Source organism: Triticum dicoccoides, chromosome 1A (genome assembly GCF_002162155.2).
Source record: "Triticum dicoccoides isolate Atlit2015 ecotype Zavitan chromosome 1A, WEW_v2.0, whole genome shotgun sequence".
Taxonomy (NCBI): Eukaryota; Viridiplantae; Streptophyta; class Magnoliopsida; order Poales; family Poaceae; genus Triticum; species Triticum dicoccoides.
Window position 1 is genome coordinate 604,706,290 of NC_041380.1, and position 5,738 is coordinate 604,712,027.

Genomic DNA, 5,738 nt, shown 5'->3' on the forward strand with positions numbered 1-5,738 from the left:
TAATTCAGTTTTGTGTTGTACGTACATAGCTTGTCTTGTTCGTTAATTCTGCAAAATAGTTCTCCAACGGTTGCTTAGCGTCAATGATAGGAGCACCTCGGACACAATGAGATGGGAATTCAGAACTACAATTCGCATTGAGATATATACAAAGGTGTAGGAAAACCCCAGCATTTCTTGTGATTCTGCTAGCTGAAAGCTTTTGCCCTCGCGGTTCTAAACTTGGGAACCAGTATCAAGGTTGGCAAGTGCATTTCTCTTAGATGTCAAGAGTGATGCGGTGGTTCTTGCCGTTCATTCTCCGGTTCAATCCCTCATCAGAAAATGATTTTGTCTTCTGACTGAGATGGAGTTCTCAACGTGCACCCGGGCACCAAATCTCGCTGCAATTAGCGGCACGCATACGTTGTTTCTGATTTCAGTAAAACCTAAAACGTGAACAAAATTCAGGTTTTATCTGGCAGAACTGCAAGAATACCATTCTACTCGCCTGAACATACAGATTGAATGAATGATACTAACATTCTTTGTTCTGAAACACCCATCCAACCATACATTACATGGAAAAGTAGCATAACAATTAAAACATGACGTTTATTCTTTTTCTAACAAGGAAAAAGAAAGTGGTCGATAGCATATTTGTTGTAAACACTCAAGCAACCATGGATATATAGAGAAGTAGCATAACCATTAGTACTAAACTTGGATGACATATATGATAATAATAATAGTGTAGGCGTTACTTTCACATTTTCATGACAACCTCCTTTGCGACGCTCCATTCAGCGGGGAGGATTCTAGCTATGAGCTCCTTGAGAACAGACGGGCAGCTAGATGTGAGATGCTCATAACCGTCGCTTGCCATCATAGCTTTGAAATTGGAAGGAGAATCAAGGAACTGTAGACAAGCCTCCTTGAGACGAGGGAAGCCATGCTGCTCCGCCAGAGCCAAACTGGTGGCCACCATGTTGGAATCGATGTGAGCGCACAATTTCTCCTCGCATATCTGCTTCAGCCTCACAACATTGTACCTGTCAGCCGCCACTAGAAGGTGGCCAGCCATCGCCACATCAAGCTTCGGAGGGACCGAATCGGTGTACATGAAATGGAGCAAGGACTTGAACACATGAGCTTCCATGTCACAGATTTCAATAGGGCTGGCAGCAGAACAACTCTCCTTCATGGCGCCGAGGAGCTTCGCTTTGAAGACGGATGACCGAGCAGCGAGGACGCACCTGTGAGCGGAGAAACTCTGCCCGCCAACTTGGAAAGTCAGGTCTGCTGCGTCCTTGTTCTTTAGGAGGTCGCCGAGATGCCGGTCGAGGTCGCTTGGAGGAACCCTTGCTTCTTCGCCGTGGATCTCCTTCATGACGGTGACATCGCACCTGATGCTGAGACAATTGTCCCTCAGATGCGACGATACGTCCAGATCATCCCTCTTGATGTAGTCATGCCAACCCCTGCCTGAACCTTTACTTGAGAAGGTATACTTGCTGGTACGTCTGTATGAAGGCACCGGTTCTCCATTCTTGTCAAGTACTCCCTCCGTTCCGAATTACTTGTATTGGATTTGTGTAGATACGGATGCATCTAGACTCATTTTAGTGCTAGATACATCCGTATCTAGATAAATCTAAGACAAATAATTCGGAACGGAGGGAGTACTCTGAATGTGAATTTTGCCTTCACATCTTCGGCATCGGCAGATTCAAGCCGGAGATAAAGAGATATAAAATCGTCATAGTCCTCACGCTCACCGTTTGGGTAATATCTCACGACCCAGCTGTGGCCGCCAACACCGAAAGGGGTAGAAGTGACACACTGGCCGTTCTTGAGAAGCGCCTTAGCTCTTGAATATCCATTACCTTGACCACATATGACCGCGCATATGACCTATATATATATATATATATATATATATATATATATATATATGGAGAGAGAGCGACATAGGGAGAGGAAAGTGCACTCGGGAAGTCAAACGGAAACGGCGGCCTAGATATGCTTGCGTCCGGTCCGCATAAATTTGCTGCATGCCATTTACTACTCGTTCATCATCACGAGGAGACGCCATTGCACTGCCAACCGAGAAGGTAGCCGTCGGGGCAAACAAAACCTTTTCACCTGCCGATGCAATTATTATGCAATGCATGCAACGATGACGATTTTTCCCGTCCGTCAATGTGACCCAAACATTTAATCCTTTGCACAAACAAAACTTTGCATCTGCCTCCTGTTAAACATGTGTCAACATGTCACGTTACATCTAGCATCATGTGGCGCAGCCATCACCTTGTGTAATAACAAGTCTTGTGTAGTTAGAGAGATAGATTATATTCTCTTATTATTATGTTTATTATCTTTCTATCTCTTCTCCCCATCCCACATGTATCTCCTCTGGTTGTTCGTTGCTAACAACCTATCGATGTAATGCCACCAGACGTCTCTCGTTCAGATCAATACAATATATATGCGGGCTCTCCCTGTATGGAGAGGTGAGACGCTTCCATGCAATATTTCACATGGTATACAGACAGAGCTGTCCTCTTCCCCTTTGTCTAGCCATCCCTTCCATCCTTGATTCGACTATGTCTACATCCAGCTTGGTTGTCTCCTCCAGCCTCAACAACAATGTCTCCGACCCCCCTCACTACATCCAACTACGTTCTCTGGCGTGCTCAAGCTCGTTCCTAGATTATGGGGGCGGGTCTCTTTGGGTACATCAACAAAAGTGTAGAACAACCTCCCAAAACCATAACCAGCAAGAATGCCGAGGGCAAAGATCAGGCTGTCTCGAACCCTGCTTATGCGTCTTGGCTAATCCAAGATCAGCAGATCATTGCATACCTCCTCCACAATCTTTCCAAAGAGGTGTCGGTCTAAGTCGCATCTCTGGAAACCTCCCATGCCATCTGGTCGGCCCTCGCCAACATGTTCTCTGCCCAGTCTCGATCTCGCCACAACCACATCCGCATCACTCTCACCACTGCCCAGAAGGGAACCCAGTTTACCACTGCCTACTTCGGGCACATGTGTGGCCTTGCCGATGTGCTAGCAGCGGCAAGAAAGCCCATAGATGAACATGAGCTTGTGTCCCACATCATATCTCGGCTTGATATGGACTACCAGCCCATTATCAGCGTTGTGGATGTACATGTTGATCTGATCACAGTCGACGAGCTCTTCAGCATGGTGGCCACGTTCGACCAACGAGTCGACATGTTCCAGGGCACAGGTGCCAGTGCCTTCAAGTCGTCGACCAACGCTGCTTCCCGCGGCCTTGGTGGCTTATCCAAGGGCTTTTGCGGGCAACCCGCCAGCGGTGGTGACGGCGGCTCTTGTCATGGTGGAAATAGCGGCGGCGGCGGCCACTACTCCAACTCCAAGGGCGGCGACCACTACTCCAACCCCAACGGCGGGGGTGGCGGAGGCCACGGCGGTGATGGTGGTAGCCACTACTGTGGTGGCCACTACTCCAACTTAGGTGGCGGAGAAGGACATAACTACAACAACAAAGGTGGTCGCCCCTTCTACACCAACAATAGGGGGAGGCTAGAACAACTACAACAACAACTTTCGAGGGTATGATGAATACGATGAAAAATGTCAGATTTGTAAGAAAACTAATCACATATTTTTATAATCCATTGTATTTTTTCCTGAACATATTTAAAAATTGGGAACAAATATTGGAATTCATGAACTATGTATTTTTTCAATAATACATTTTTTAAACCTGTAAAAGAAAGTCACCTGTCCCCGCCCATTTGTCATCGTTGCCCGATGCCCACCAGACAACCTTGTCACTCTTCCTCCTCTTGCATGTCGGTCATCGGCCCTTCACACCCTTCTCAGAGAAAGTAACAGCCCTACGTCTCGGAGCCCGGAGGCGGTCGACTGGATATATGCGTGTGAATTACAAAAGGTGTGAACCCTTGTCCCAGAGGAGAGGGGTGGCTTATATAGAGTGCGACAGGACCTCAGCTCCCCTCCGTTACACAGAGTTCAATGTTCATAAAGGAGGAGCGTTACTGGTAACGTCCGGAGTAAAGTGCTATAAATGACCATAAAGCTATGACTTAAATCCTGAAAGTTGCGGAGTGAGTGGCTTCACATCTTCTGGTGGTTGAATGGTTGTTCGCATGGTCGGGTGTCTTCAAGGCTGTCGAGTGGAACATAGCTTCATGGTCGAGTGGATGATGATCTTGTTGGGGATCGTAGCAGAAATTTAAAATTTTCTACGCATCACCAAGATCAATCTATGGAGTAATCTAGCAACGAGGGGAAGGGGAGTGCATCTACATACCCTTGTAGATCGCTAAGCGGAAGCGTTGCAAGAACGCGGATGAAGGAGTCGTACTCGTAGCGATTCAGATCGCGGTTGATTCCGATCTAAGCGCCGAACAACTGCACCTCCGCGTTCAACAGACGTGTAGCCCGGTGACGTCTCCCACGCCTTGATCCAGCAAGGGGAGAAGGAGAGGTTGGGGAAGACTCCGTCCAGCAGCAGCACGACGGCGTGGTGGTGGTGGAGGAGCACGGAACTCCAGCAGGGCTTCGCCAAGCACTGCGAGAGACGAGGAGGGAGAGGGGTAGGGCTGCGCGAAGAGAGAGATCGAATCGTGTGTTGGGCAGGCCCCATACCTCAAGTATATATATGGGGAGGGGAGGGGGCTGCGCCCCCTCTAGGGTTCCCACCCCAAGGGGTGCGGCAGCCCCTGATCCCATCTAGGGTGGCGGCCACAAGGGGGAGAGGGGGAGGCGCACCTGGGGTGGGCCTTAGGGCCCATCTGCCCTAGGGTTTGCCCCCTCCCCTCTTGGAGGCGCCTTGGGCTTTGGTGGGAGGCGCCCCAGCCCACCTAGGGGCTGGTCCCTTCCCACTATTGGCCCATGTAGGCCTTCGGGGCCGGTGGACCCCCGGACCCCTCCGGTGGTCCCGGTACACTATCGGTGATGCCCGGAACACTTCCGGTGGCCAAAACCATACTTCCTATATATATCAATATTTACCTCCGGACCATTCTAGAAATCCTCGTGACGTCCGGGATCTCATCCGAGACTCCGAACAACATTCGATAACCGCATACATACTTTCCCTATAACCCTAGCGTCATCGAACCTTAAGTGTGTAGACCATACGGGTTCGGGAGTCATGCAGACATGGCCGAGACAACTCTCCGGTCAATAACCAACAGCGGGATCCGGATACCCATGTTGGCTCCCACATGCTCCACGATGATCTCATCGGATGAACCACGATGTCAAGGATTCAATCAATCCCGTATACAATTCCCTTTGTCTATCGGTACGATACTTGCCCGAGATTCGATCGTCGGTATCCCGATACCTTGTTCAATCTCGTTACCGGCAAGTCTCTTTACTCGTTCCGTAACACATCATCCCGTGATCAACTCCTTGGTCACATTGTGCACATTATGATGATGTCCTACCGAGTGGGCCCAGAGATACCTCTCCATTTACACTGAGTGACAAATCCCAGTCTCGATTCGTGCCAACCCAACAGACACTTTCGGAGATACCCGTAGTGCACCTTTATAGCCACCCAGTTACGTTGTGATGTTTGGCACACCCAAAGCACTCCTACGGTATCCGGGAGTTGCACAATCTCATGGTCTAAGGAAATGATACTTGACATTAGAAAAGCTTTAGCATACGAACTACACGATCTTGTGCTAGGCTTAGGATTGGGTCTTGTCCATCACATCATTCTCCTAATG

The 5,738-nt window shown here is 49.0% G+C and overlaps 1 pseudogene; it reads right to left on the minus strand.

Moving 5' to 3' along the window:
* Nucleotides 1-745: 745 nt before the first annotated feature.
* On the minus strand, nucleotides 746-2,074 carry LOC119357124 (annotated as a pseudogene).
* Nucleotides 2,075-5,738: the final 3,664 nt, after the last annotated feature.